We start from the raw sequence: 15338 nt of genomic DNA, 5'->3' as shown, positions 1-15338 counted from the left end.
CATGACATCATCCTCGGCTTAGACTTCCTCTCCGCACATTCTGCTCTAATTGATTGTTCCGCCAGTACTCTCCGCCTTGACCTGCCTGTTCTGGATCCCGCTGAACCACACCCCAGTCGCCTCAGTTCCGTCGGCTTTGTTCGCTTGCCACCTACGGCACTGACTTACGTTGACCTAGTGTCATCCCCACCAGTGCCCGACGGTCACTATATCGCGGCTCCTATACAAGACGTCCTCCTTACACACGGGATCACGGTGCCTCATGCCGTTTTATCTATTACGGCTAATTGCGTCTGCCTGCCCGTGGTCAATTTTGGCTTGACGACACAAGTGCTGCCACGCGGGATGTCTCTGGCCCAGCTTTGCTCATTCGAAGATCACTCAATAGCATCTATTGAGGTAGACAGCCATTCAGCCGATCTTCCTCTACCATCTCAGTCGACAACTTGCACCATCGCCGACTTACAGAAAATGATTGCGCCCGACATGCCGTCCGAGCACGCTCGTGAGCTCTACCGCATTCTGTTTTCCTACAACGATATTTTTGACTTTCACGATCGTCCTTTGGCCCAAACTACAACTGTTAAACATCGCATTAATACCGGCGATGCCCCTCCTATTCATCGCCGCCCGTATCGAGTGTCACCGGTTGAGCGTCAAGTTATTCACGCTGAAGTTCGCAAAATGCTTGCCAATAACATCATAGAACCGTCATGTAGTCCATGGGCGTCACCGGTTGTACTGGTAAAAAAGAATGATGGCTCATGGCGCTTTGGCGTGGATTATCGGCACCTTAACAGGGTTACCAAAAAGGACGTGTATCCCCTACCTCGGATCGATGACGCCCTTGACTGCCTCCATGGTGCTCGCTACTTCTCTTCTATTGACCTCCGCTCCGGCTACTGGCAGATTGCTGTGGACGATCTCGACCGCGAGAAGACTGCCTTTGTAACACCCGACGGTATTTATCAATTCAAGGTGATGCCGTTCGGCCTATGTAACGCTCCTGCCACTTTTGAACGCATGATGGACTCCCTTCTTCACGGTTTCAAATGGTCCATATGCCTGTGCTACTTGGACGACGTCATAGTATTCTCCCCAACGTTCGCTACGCACCTCGAGCGCCTCTCGGCAGTCCTGGACGTTTTTCGTCGCGCCGGTCTGCAACTGAACGCATCGGAGTGCCAATTCGGCCGTCGCCAGATTACCGTCCTTGGGCATCTCGTTGACGCGAACGGAGTGCAACCGGACCCAGGCAAGATCCATGCTGTTACGCACTTTCCTGTTCCGAAGTGTGTCAAGGATGTGCGCAGCTTCATCGGCCTTTGTTCCTACTTCCGCCGTTTCGTGAAAAATTTCGCGGCCATCGCACGACCACTAACCGAGCTTTTGAAAAAAGACGCTCCTTTCCAGTGGGGCGATAACGAGGCCTCTGCATTCTCGCATCTAATCGACGTTCTCACAACGCCTCCTGTTCTGGCCCATTTCGATCCTTCTGCGCCTACCGAAGTTCGTACTGATGCCAGCGGTCACGGAATTGGCGCAGTACTGGCACAACGCCAGCGCGGCAACGACCGTGTTATCGCTTACGCCAGCAGGCTCCTCTCACCCGCGGAGCGCAACTATTCCATCACTGAGCGTGAGTGTCTGGCCCTAGTTTGGGCGGTTGCGAAGTTCCGCCCATACTTATATGGCCGACCCTTTTCCGTTATCACCGACCATCACGCGCTTTGTTGGTTATGCTCATTGAAAGACCCTTCAGGAAGACTTGGTCGCTGGGCCTTACGCCTCCAAGAATATTCGTTCTCTGTCACCTACAAATCTGGCCGACTACACAAGGACGCTGACTGCCTGTCTCGCTACCCGGTAGACGAGCCTGACGACGCCGACAGTAGTACCGCCGACGGCATTTTCTCTGTGTCTGCCTTCGCTAACATCGCCGATGAGCAGTACCGAGACCTATCGCTGCGAGTACTCATCGAGCGTCTGCGCTCTACACCTACCGACGCATCCGTTCGCCGATATGTCCTCCAGGGCTGCATTCTGTACCGAAGGAACTTCCTTCCTGACGGATCTGATCTTCTTCTTGTCGTGCCAAAACATCTACGACAGACTGTGCTCTTTGAGATGCATGACGCACCTACTGCAGGACATCTTGGCGTAACCCGCACGTACGACCGCGTCCGCCGCCGCTTCTATTGGCCTGGCCTCGCTCGCTCCGCCCGACAGTATGTTGCTGCCTGCGATACCTGCCAGCGTCGGAAAACACCTCAGGTGCTACCTGCCGGTCATCTCCAGCCGATCACTGTCCCTGTGGAACCGTTCTTTCGTGTTGGATTAGACCTCCTCGGTCCCTTTCCCACGTCATCCTCTGGGAACAAATGGGTAGCCGTCGCAACTGATTACGCCACCCGATACGCTATCACGCGGGCTCTCCCTACCAGTTGCGCCACTGACGTCGCGGACTTTCTCTTGCGTGACATTATCTTACTTCATGGCGCCCCGCGACAGCTGCTCACTGACCGTGGTCGTAACTTCCTCTCGAAAGTTATCGCCGACATTGTACGTTCCTGCTCCACTCAACACAAGCTGACTACCTCATACCATCCTCAAACCAATGGCCTGACAGAGCGGTTAAACCGTACTCTTACCGATATGCTGTCAAAGTACGTTTCCAAGGACCACCGCGACTGGGACATTGCCCTTCCTTACGTCACATTCGCTTATAATTCTTCCCGGCACGACACCGCCGGATTTTCTCCCTTTTATCTGCTCTACGGTCGCGAACCGACCTTGCCCCTTGACACGGCACTTCCTCCTGCTTCGATCTCAACAAGCGAGTATGCGCGCGACGCCATCGCTCTCGCTGACCATGCACGCCAGCTTGCCCGTGCTCGACTGACGGACTCGCAAACCACTCAGCAGCGTCAGTACAACGCCCGCCACCGTGACGTACAGTTTTCGCCTGGTGCGCTCGTGCTCCTCTGGTCACCCTCCCGTCACGTCGGACTTTCAGAGAAGCTCCTTTCGCGCTACACAGGGCCCTACCGCGTGCTGCGCCAGGTGACGCCTGTGACGTACGAAATTGCCCCTGTGAGCTCAATCTCGTCATCTACTGTGGCACCTAGTGATGTTGTGCACGTCAGTAGGCTCAAGGCCTACTACACTGTTTCCAAGTCCGGCCTTTAGTCGCTCCGGGACGGCGCTTTTGCCGCCGGGGGTAGTGCTACGGAATAGTATTACCGATGACGAAGAGGCGAGCAGTACGAAGACGACGACAACGATTGGAGGCTAGCGCGGGCTGTTGCCTCTTGGCCAAGTGCGGCGTATTACGTTGTAAATATACTTGTATATAGCTTTTCATTTGCGTCTTCTTACGTAACAATATAATAGGAGGCCCTTTTAACAAATACAACGAACCCCAAGATGTTGCAAAAGTTTCCAGGTAGGGCGCGGTGTATAACACACCCCGAGAAACAAACAATAGATTTCATAGAGAAGCTAAACTAAGAGCACAATAACTTTGTTGATGGCTTCCCCGTATCGCGGGATTTTTTTTTTATCAGCGAATAATATTCAACAAATTGAAGGTCTAGTGAATCAAAGTAATAATGTGTGCAAATTCAAGAACACCCATCTGAGTTTGCCCTTCTAGTGTACACTTTGCTGTCTAGATTTTATTTTTCTATCTTAGTACACTAGGAAATGGCACTACCAACTTAAAAACCCAAAATTGGGGTTATGAAGCACACCACGGAAAAGTTCCGCCAGAACCCATCTCACGATAACTGTAAGCGTTAGTGCGGTTAGCATTCAGGCAATGCAAGCACCCACAAGATGATGCAGACACATCTCGGTGACGTCACTCTCACAATTTTATTGACTTCCTGATGGCGTATCCTTCACTTAGGTACCGTCCCCTGCAGCACAGAGGAGGAAACGGATGTTCTAGAAATGGGAGAGGCATTTGTGGGCTCTAAAATCCCTGAGTCCCCTGACGATGTCCTCAAGTTCCCCGTACATCCTCAATGACAGTATGTAGTTGGTGAACGTTTGTTCTATGTCAAACACATCCTTTATGAACTCTGCGAACCATGCGTTTTGAGGATGTTCTAAGTCCTCAGGTGATTTAAAGAGCAACGTGCTGCCCTGTGATTGGGTCGTAGTGTGCGTGAGTGTGTATAACATTGGGGTTATTCATATCTGATTTCGAGTGAATGACTGTGCGATTGCATACGCTTCTTATCAGGTGTAAACCTTCATCTTCAATGTCAGCTAGAAAAGTGCGCGTTCTCACTTTTATCAGTAAATTGGTGCCATGCAACGCTGCTTACGTGCCAAGCATCTCAAAGGGCTGCTTTGCACGTGTGAAGTTGGTAAGGGTGCAATGTGGTATTTCTACACCTTTGAACGCGGACTCATGGGCAGAGCATCGGGCTGCTGTGCTAAAGGAACCGGGATTCAAACTAACTGTCGAGCATGTTTTTAAGAGAGCCATGCGATAGCAGCTAACAGCACTCCAAAATAGGGTTAGTAGGCTAGGAATACTAATCGCAATATAACCTTTAGTGCATTACTAATTATCATGCCCGTGTTCGGTACAACTGAAACTGCATACTGATTCCTACAAGCTGGATAACTCCACAAGAATGTTCACTGGTACAAACTATGGGCAACTTTATGGTCACTTATTAAGCTGAAACTGTGAAGTAAATTTCGGTGGAATACTAATTAGCTGTTACTCAAGTCTTTGTGCCTTTATATTATGCGAACTTCTAAATGAAGCGGAAAGGACGCAAGCCCGCAACTGCAAAAGTAACTTGTCGTTTTATCTTCGATAATGCGACAGAATAAGACCCCATGTGCCTCGTAGTCAGGCAGTACGTCTTACTGCCTGTACCACTTGGTGCTTGCGGGCGCTTTTGATCGCTGGAATGTCTCACTAAGCTCGTGGACGGTATTATAGATCGCTCATTTCCAGGGATACAATAATTTTTTGGGGTATTTGCGTGACTAGCACCGGGCGTGTCGGTGCCTGTGGGTTGCACCTTTTCTGTCCCAGTGGCACACACGCTGTCTTAGCACAGTGTTGGAGCGTTGTCACCCGCAGGTACCACGCGCCCAGTGATAGTCGCTTCAAATTTCGTGCAAGTGACTACACCCCTCGGGAGTGAACCATCGAGCTTACCGCCTCTGTGTTTTCGATGATACGGGCCTGTTTATATGGGTGACGTTTATGACGGTCAAGATCGCACTTCTTACTTCTCGATCCTTTGCAAAGCTCGTAGTACCCCGTTGCGTCAATCCACCACTTCATCTAATCGCATGCTGCATCTTCTCCGCAAATTAATGCACCAGCCAGGATATTCTTCTGCTTTTTGCCCCCAGGTACGTTACGTTTTTCCTAATCTATCTTTTGTGCTTTCTAATATGGTGACGGCCATAGAAATGTTTGACACAGTGGTCCGCAGTTCAGCTACAGTGAATCCCCGAGAAAGAATCAGTATTACAAAAGAAGGACAAGGCGGCAGGTTCTGTGAATGGAGGTTTATATAGAGGCATGACAGCAATCTCTATTAGCGTGGCACTAGGCTCTGACCTTTCTTGCTGACCTTTCTTATTGAGGTCGATAGCATGACGGGTGATCCCAACCGAAAGTGACAGTCGGTGGGCAGCGCGGGTCGCCACCTCGATCGGGCTCTCGACCCAGCCGTCGACAAAGATGGATGGTGACACGCTGGGCAGAAAGCTCTGACCTGGAGAACGAACCACGAGAAGTCGCGTGACTAGCATGAGAAAACTGCAGCACCTAACCGCCAACCTCTTAGCCGCATATGTACCAGGCTATGGCCGCATGCTAGAACTCAGGACTCTGCTGTTATATGATGGTGGCACTCCCGCAAGGTCGGTGCTCTAGGCGGTTTATATCACATTGTTTGATATAAAAGGTACCATTATGAATAATTCTGTGGTTGCCTTTTTGTGCGCATTAGTAAGTTTCCTTAAGTTCCTCCGGTGCCCCGGATGGCTTGCTTGGAGGTACACAATCAAGATGGCTCGAAAACAGAAGTGGTGGTCGACAAGAATCGGCTAGTACATAATAGTAAAAGAACTAGTTCATTGATTAATGTGTTTTAATGGCGCAAGGGCCAGTTCTGGCCAAAGAGCGTCAACTGAAAATGCAAGTTAAAATGTTTGAACTATGAAGCAATTGTACATCGAGAAAAGAGCCTCATGCTAGAACTCTCTTTCCTAAACTGCTATGAGCTTTATCAATTGGAAATATGAGAAATAAAGGAGCGTGCTGCTGAGCGAGTCACACAGTTAAGAAAAGTCAATTGTGGCCCCTAATAGCAACGGTGTTGTGAGCGCACCTATACTTTTCAATTACTCAGTGTTAATTCGCAAGCGCTGTCTGAAATCACGATGAAAGGTAGACGTGGAGTCAATCGGCGGGGATGAAATATTTCAAGATATAGTGTTTTAGGCGAAGGAATGCAAGGACAGGGTGTGGAAGGGCGTTTAGCCATTCAGCAAATACTATGAACGTTATGCTGATTAATTACCTGACTGGTGCATGGCGCAAAAGATTTCTGGGACTTAATGGGACTAGTAGTTCTATGAGTGCAAAACTTCAACTTTTTTTTCCTTATTCGTCTCTCAGATGATCAAACTCTCAGAGTTGAATGAATGCGAAATGCGGCGAAACTTCTAGCACAGCCGAGCATGTAAAACCTAATTCAAAATTATGGGATCTTTACGTGCCAAGGGCACGATTTGATTATGAGGCAGGCCGTAGTGGGGTACTCCGGAATAATTTGGACCACCAGGATTTCCTGAACGTGCACCGAAATCTCATACACGGGTGTTTTCGCATTTCGCGCCCATCAAAATGCGGCCACCATGGCCGGGATTCGATCTCGCGTCCTCGTGCTCAGCAGCCCAACACAGTAACTACTAAGCTACCACAGCGGGTGCAAAAGTTACATTATAGCACCTGAAAATTTTAATCTATTAGCAATTTAATTTAGGCCACTTGACTCATGGTTTCTGAAAATTGAATTAATTCAGCAGCAACTTAGCTAAGTGCACACACTGCCTTTGTAACTAGCCTATTTATGCATGTTGGAGGCATGCAGATGGCGGAAATCAGTTCACCGGAAGTTTCGTTGGGAATTTTTTTCGCACTTCGTCAGAATGGCGATATCTGCATCATGAGAGCATCTGTCCCGATGCTTAGTTATCGCTCAGAGCCTGAAAATTGAAACTTCATCTTTTATTGAAGAACTAGATAGCAGAACTAGTCCATGTCCTTTATTGTATTGTTAGCGTAACTTGAAATGAAGCTCACCTGTCATCGAGATCGCTGGAAACTATATTTATATTTGAGCAACGTGACAAGCTATATTGTGGAACTCTTTGTTGTGGAACTTATTTCTTTGTTTGTTCATGTCGTGAGCTTGTTTTTCAACGCGCGTTCAACATCTACTGGTTTTTCTCTCTCGCAACGCTTTGAATTACGCATCAGTGTAAATAAATATCTACTAGTGTTATTACAGGTACAAACTATCCTTTAGCTACCTCCCTGAGCTTATTAAGTCGTAGTAATTGGCACGTAGTAATTAGTGGCACGTCTAGCTTAGTGGTGTGTGTTCTACGCTGGAGGGCGCTATTTAACGCATAGTCTTTTGTCACTTACGTGCAGATATTTTCCAGTCGGTAGGTTGGTAGGCAGGCTTCTTTCTTGGCGCGCTTGGGGCGTCTTTAATAAGAAACTATAGATTCACACAGATTCCAACGTACATATGGAATATATCTGAAGCGAGGTTGTAGTGAAGCAGTTCATTATTTGCTGTACAACCAGAAACTATGCCTACAATTGTCTTTTCATTCCTCCGCAGTCTCATACTATCTTTATGACTATGCACTACATAGGTCGTGTATACAAACACAAATATACAGGACGCACAATGAGACGTGGACTCAGCGATGTCACGAGGCCGGAGCCGAAGCATGATCCTTGTCGATGGAAAAATGACAAGGGGACTTGCAAGTACATAAATGTATACGCACAACACAAATCTAAGTATATAAACATTCTATACCTCTTGCGTCACGTGGCAAATATATACCCAGTGGCACATATCCGAACATAACCACGTATATTGTAAATGGGGCGTCAAGCCATCTTGAAGTCACTATGTGTTTACACCTGCCTGTGCGGGGTGCATATATCCTTTAAGGGCTGAGTGTCCATGGTTCTAGCATCTACGTAAATATCGGTATGCAATTTTTTACGACGTACATAATCATTTGGCATTGCGCTGTAGTCTGCGCTGTAATGAAATCAATGTCTGCACGAATTGAGGGCGCAATGTGCCATCGTTGCGACTTCCGTTCGCTACAATAATTTCAGTTTTATTACTGCAGTGTGTTTCAATAACATTACAAACATTTGTCATTGTTTTAAACAAGCGAAGTGGTCGCTGCAAAGCCTGAACGCAGCGCTCTGTTCATTTCTTGACACGATGTGCAATCTTTGTGACATTGTAATACCACGAAACATTGACGAGGTGGAGCGAACGTTGGCACTTCAATACTTTGATTCTCTGCTACGAGATGGTAGTGTAACTAGTGTATTACAAGAGATTTTATGTGATATTTTGGTCGCTCCAGGCCGGATTTCATATCATAGCGTTTCTGATGGCTATTAGAATACGCTCCTTAGCGTGGCATTGTGAGCTTGACGAGAGGTAGGGGCCATTATTTGCCTAAATAAGGAAAACTACGCTGTAAGTTTGACTCTTACCTAATCGGAACCTTATCGCGACCACCTCAAGCATGCAATTATGGAAGGACATTTTTATTCTCAAATGCTACGTGTTTAGTCTTACCATGATGAAAATGACCATGTGTGAGGCCACGTGGTGATCCCGCGAACCCGCTGTCAATCCACAGTCGGATAATTTGTATAAGTGAACTTCGTTACTATGTTATATTTCACGGAAACTCAAGACAGAAAAAGAGAAGAGGTTTTATTTTATGCAGACAAGCTGTGTAGCATAGAGTACTTATTAACTAGCGCCTTCAACTTCATTGCGCAGGAATACGGGCAAGAATAGCACTAAGTTGCGTTGCGAAACAGCGGTGTGAGCAGAGTAGGCAGTACGCTAGTGGAACACGCAGAGGAGGCTTTTCCAGACATACGAACGGCTGATACTTGTCAACCTGCTTATAGCATTTTAAGGCGCCGTGGTGGTGGTGGTGGTGATAACCTTTATTGAAAGTGGGAAGGGTAAAGAGGTGGCAAGCATTCACTAAACTACACCATGAGGTAAAATGACAAAAGGGCAGTTCACAAGATTTTTCAGGAACATCAAACGCTGTTACCTAGCTTTGAATTGTGCAAAACCGATAATACTTGTCCTCTTTGGATGCTGACAACATCCTAAATTGAACTACCGGTCGAGGAAATAGTAGCTGAGAGAGAGATGTTCATGATAGCCCTGCTAAAAACTGACACTACAGCAGATTTAGACTTTACATTTAGAGTATATTCACGTGTATATAAACACAGTGCGCCATAAAAATTCCTCTGCGTCAGCATTCGCCATACCACATTTGGCATTAAAACAAAGATTTAAATTACCTCGAGCGACATCTTCCACTGTCGCTGAGCTTTTCGCTATTCTATCGCCCTTACGTTTCAGAAGATCAGTAGAGAATGTACAAAAATGGATGATTTTTGCGATTCTCAAGCCGCGCTCGCGTCACTAAAAAGCGTAAACAAAAGTTTGTTTAGTACATATTTATTGTTTACTGCTTTAACGCTGAAAGAGCTCACAAAAGTAAGAGCGCAAAGAATGAGGTTATAGTGTTTCAGTGGATCCCAGGCCACTGCATTATTACTAGAAACACTGCCGATGATGTAGCTGCAAATCAGGTGCACAATATTGATGAAACATTCAATATTCCTCTTTCACAGAGTTAAGTCCGCTGGATGCCGATTCGAACAGTTTGTCGTCTTAGCGGAAATACCTGCTTTGATCAGTAGTCTAAACGTTCCAGATTTTTTTCTGTACAGACCCATGTACACAAGTGTTAATTCCACAAAATCGGAGAAATAACAGAACATTTTAGGCACTACTATAACGCCCATCACATAGTAGAACATATACGCCGTAGTTCTTGTGCACAATAAGATACGCCCCTGCTCCGCAGTGCTCTTGAAGCCATCCCCAGACGAAGTGTACCACCTCCTTCTCGAGTGTGAAAGAAAGGAACCTGCAAAGTTAACTCTGGGGAAGATTTAATGCATTAGATCGGTGTACACTCTACACTTCTCTCTCACCCCCCGTCCCCCTCAGGGAAAAAAATATTATGAGTCATTCCACTTCTGTAAAGGTGGATGACCAGCGAAGCTGTTTAGCATACGGCACAGAGGTGGCACAGAATTTTCAACGTAGGTTCGGACTCATTTCCTGTAATTCTCATATACATTCGCGTGGTCAAAAGGACCGCAGGCCCCATTCAGCCTGAGGAAACTGTAGAAGCGTGACGGGAGCGTGAGAAACGGGATAATGGAAGCAAAGGAAGGGGATACGCAAGCGCTCGAAACGCCGACAAAGCAAGGGCGGTGCAAACGTGGACGACGCGGGTCAAAGTGTAGTATCTCTTCTTATAAGCGTCCTATCTCATACGGGTTGTATTTGGACCCAAGACATTAAACTTGTTTTTGCAAGTTGGCGGAGTGCTCGTAGCCTGCTTCACCTCCGCCGATTTCGATGTTGTTGCATATAAAACGTGTGCTGTCAAAATTACCATTACTTGGTAATGGTAAATCACCGTTCCTTATCGCTATCGTGAACCGCCGTGAGGGAAGCATATCGCGGGCCTAAATCGCACAGCCAACGAATTCGTCACTCCCCCGTTGCCCTCTAAGTGGCAGCACGCCCTGCAAGATGCTGTGTTCGTTTGTACGCGGACAGTTTGGGAGCGCTACAATTACGGCGCGCAAGCGGGTATGTCACGTGGTATTTTTTTTTGGTATTTCGCGGGCATCCGCAGTAAGCTGAAAAACACTAATACTTAATAGATAGATAGTTAGAAATTGTCTAACAGGACGTTTTGCAAAGCGCTCTACAACTCTCTAAGTGGAATTTTTTCCCAAATTTGTTGCTTCAGAAGTTAGTTAATTAATCTTGACTAATGATAAACTTAAGCAAAATACAATATATAGCGTGACACACTACACTCAAAAAGGAGCAACATGCATTTTATCGCGTCGTCTTAGAGTGTACCGGCATGTTTTTAAACTCTGGTTAAAGTTAGCTGAAACACTATGCATATAAAAAGTTCTTAGTTAATTTCTGACTAAAAGCCGTGTCCACAAATTTAAGCCTTTCTTGCCCGTTGCACTCCGAAAGACCTGCACAGCATTCACCTGTACATGTGTCGCTGGCATTATAATTAAATCTAAATAACTGTGTTAGTAAGACAATGGTGTAAGCTGTTCGAAAGTTACTATCACCGGGCATCGTCAAATATAAGTGATGCTTGCTGAACTACCATAACCAAGACAGATTGCTGTCAGTAATGCAATTATCTGTTTTAAAAGCATTAGGTAAATGAAACAAAGTGTGACGCTGAAATACACCATCCCTTTGCCTACATTTCACCAATTTCGCTGTGTAGAGACACTGTTATTTTTTATACATTTTGAAGCGGCAGGAATGGAAGATCTGGTTGTATACAGCAAGTTCTCATGCTCAAGCATCTCGCCAGCTGCTATATATACCCTCATAAGCACTATACAGGATGACGTGTATAGTGGGCAGAACATGAAGGAAATGACGCACATCTTGCGCGCAGTGTATAGTTAGAGCTTCGTAAACCTAATAAAAAAAAAGCAAATAACAAAAGCGATCACGCTTCTGTACAGAAAGCTTCAATACCGACGTCATGAAAGCGTTATGCATATGCATGAAACATTCCACAGCGTACAACGCTTATAGCGCGCGAAAAGAAAATTTCAACCACCATCACTGAAACTTGCCGCTGTCCCAGACCCGTTTGCATAGAGAGAGCTGCTTTTCTGATCCTGGCGACACGAGATGTCCCCAGTGACAATGCTGCCCAGAAAAAACAACACTCCGGCTGACTGATAAGGAGAGAGAAAGCTACGTACATAATTAAGCCCGCTATTTTCCATAGAATGCACCAGCCTCCATGCTACGATGCTAATTAGGAGCTGGGAGCCTTATGCCTCTTAAGAAAGCCGACGGGTGCTGTTTCAAGAACATGCAGAGGCTTAAAGTCACCGGCAAAAGCAGCAATACTTGGAACACGTCGCCGAATGGGTAAGGCTGGCTAAGCTTGCGAACAACAGGCCTGCGCAAGCATTGTTAACAGGCACTGTAAAGTCCAAGTGAACCTGAACGCGCTTCCGGGATTGTGAAAAAAGCAGAAACAGCGTAATGAAGTGACATTTATTTTTGTGATACCTTTGGGCGACAGTTGTTATATATTTTGTGATAACCTTTTTTTTGCCAGGAGATGAAGCCTGGTGCCACGGAAAGGTGGGATCCTCGCATATTACATCACGTGAATAAAAGGGGAAAAAAGAAGCACCAAGGAAGTACCGGAACAAGAACTGTGTTTCGCACTTCTTTCCCTCATAGCATGAACGCTCTATGTGTTTCGTGGAATAATGTGACATTGGAGGACTATATATTCTGTGTTCAATGCTTACAGCGCGTTTCATTACTAAACGATCGGTGCAAATCACTCACAGTGTAGCTCCGCCATGCACACCTCGATGCGCGCCTACGACCTTCTACACTGACGCGGCGACGGTGCAGCCACCTATAAGCTCGATCTCGCAGCCAATAACAATGAAAACCTAACTACCACTCGCAAAGCTTAGTGCAAGGCAAGCAAAGGGCGTACTGCAAAAAAGAATGTTAGTCATGCTCAGTACCCTGGATACGCAGCACCCCCATGACATCGGGGCCTGATTTGTCTGACACGAATTGGCGTCCGATGTACGATGCATGAGTCCATCATAATTTAGGTTCGTGCTCTGCTGAATGGCTGGAAGCTCGTTTCTCTTCGGTGAGTTTTCACAGGGAGAATGATTGTGAGAGCGACTGTCTGTGTGTACTACTTTGTTCACGTGCGTGTTCGTGGCAGGCATCGCTGCACGCCTCCTTTCCCGATAAGCTACACTCATCGTCATGTCACCGCTACGAAGCGAAGTTTTTCCAAGTATACTGAATAAGGAAGTTAGGGAAGTCTATCATTTTTTTTTAGATCTGTGCTACTTTATCTATTATAAATACAAAACGACGCCGACAGCATAAAATAGGCTACAGCCCAGTGGGGAGGAGGTCGCGCCGCGTCACGAGTGTATAACGTGAGCGCATTCATAGCATTCCGGGATCTACAAACGGCTTGACACTTTCGCATTGCCACGCGTAAGCAGTCCTAAGTGTATCTGTCAAATTTTTTTTCGGAGCGTAGAAAAGAAAGATAGTAAGACAGGTAGCGATGCTAATAACGGTAATAACATGTTCTTCGCTACCCTGTGATGATCGAGAGAGATAAAAAGGAATGGATGCAGTTACACTCAGCGTGAAAGCTGTCGGAAGCGCGGAGCAGTGATTCGCCAGTGTTTCCCGTGTGTTATTGTTGTGAGTACGTTGTGTTTGTCTTCTCTCTATATGTGTTTTTCTTGTGTGTCTCGAACTTGAAGTTGGGGATTCGCTCGCCTACGTTTGCGCGCAGCTTGCATTTGACCTTTAACCAAATTAGAGTTAGCTTGCCCTTTCTGCCGTTTCCCTTGAACTTCCCGACATTTGACCGCATGATTCGCTTTTCGTCGCTGTTGTTGAGCCTTGACTGCTACCTGACGAAGCTGGGGATTTTCCTCTCTTCGTTGGAACTTGGCTCCTGCTTCACGTAGTCGCACAGACGAATCGGCCCTTCAGCGTCGCTGTCTTTCACGAGCAAGCGACCGCTGTGGCTCGATCCGTGTCAACTGTTCGGCGTCCACGGCCTGAAAACCTATCTCTTTGTTCGCAGGGTCCATTCAGAGAGGCTGCGGCACCCTCCCTTGACTAGTTTCGGTATCAGCCTGGGTGCGTGACGCCAAACGACATTGCATTAACGATATCCCGGGCCCCTAAAGTGCTCGGCACTTAAATTCCGGCAGAGCCAACCTTGGCTTGATACCTTTGTAAGCGATAGCTTGCGCATTACGGCAATATACGCGCTGAAGATTTCAGTGATGAGCCTGCCCTTCAGCCAACATTGTGAACGTTTCAGAGAAAGGAGGTACCTTTATTCGGCATTAACACGTGTTCGATCACGAGACACGACGTGCTTGGTCTTGTAGAAACCCACCACAGCGCCCCAGTACGATGAGAGAATTGCACCAAATTTCGAGGACGAACGTGTCTCGTAATTTCTTTCTTCATGGACAGCTTGAAAATGAACGCGCTTGCTTTTAATGCGCATCATCCTTTGGCTAGGTGCCCGAAATCATGCTCTGCTCCGTTCCATTCGTCCATTTGTTTCGTGTCCCCCCAAAATCCGTATCGTCATCTAGGCTGAATCGGTGAATTTCTGTGAATGTGTACACAAACTTCTGTGCGCTTACCTTCACCTCTTTGGTCGGCCAGCATGGGAGTGATCGTTAGCACATATATTTGCCTAAGCAATGTCCTTTTGACTTTATACAGCTTCGTGGCTTTGTAAACTAATCATCTTTATATGGAAGTTGTTGTTATGCAAGATGCCTATAGTGCACCAAGTGTCTCAAGCACTGGCTTGACCGAGTTTATTTCGCCTTTTCATCGGGGCATGCGTCTATGGTACAGAGTATATTGAGCGTATGTGCTTGGGGGGCAGGTTTGGAAACTGACCATCGCACATTTTTATTTGTTTAATTGATTTCTAGTGACAACTATTGACATTCGTTGACTGTGCAAGTAGAACCACACTGGAATGTTCAGCTACAAAATTCTATATCCTAATCTAGGCACATTGTCCTTGTTTCCCTGCATTTACCATTATTAGATCCATATTGTTCGGAAAGTATCGCGCTTGCGAGCTATTTTTGTCTCCTGCCTCCGCAACGCTCTAGTTTACAGATCGCTTCGTTAAAGCCGACTTATATAGCGCGAGCCTCCCTTTACTAACCATATCACTGCTGTAGCTGAACGTATTTTATGTCAGCGCGGCTCGGGGACATAAAGCTTCTGGTTGCCAATTTTTATTCTAGCAAAATAAACATTTGAAAAAATATTTACACAGCTAAAACAATATTTGGCAGGCCT

At 46.6% G+C, this 15338-nt stretch overlaps 1 pseudogene; it reads left to right on the top strand.

Annotated features, from left to right (window-relative positions):
- The first annotated feature begins 10640 nt into the window (after positions 1-10640).
- On the top strand, positions 10641-10821 carry LOC139058333 (U2 spliceosomal RNA; annotated as a pseudogene).
- Positions 10822-15338: the final 4517 nt, after the last annotated feature.

This window comes from Dermacentor albipictus, chromosome 3 (assembly GCF_038994185.2).
Source record: "Dermacentor albipictus isolate Rhodes 1998 colony chromosome 3, USDA_Dalb.pri_finalv2, whole genome shotgun sequence".
Lineage (NCBI taxonomy): Eukaryota > Metazoa > Arthropoda > Arachnida > Ixodida > Ixodidae > Dermacentor > Dermacentor albipictus.
This window is presented reverse-complemented; position numbering and strand designations above follow the sequence as displayed.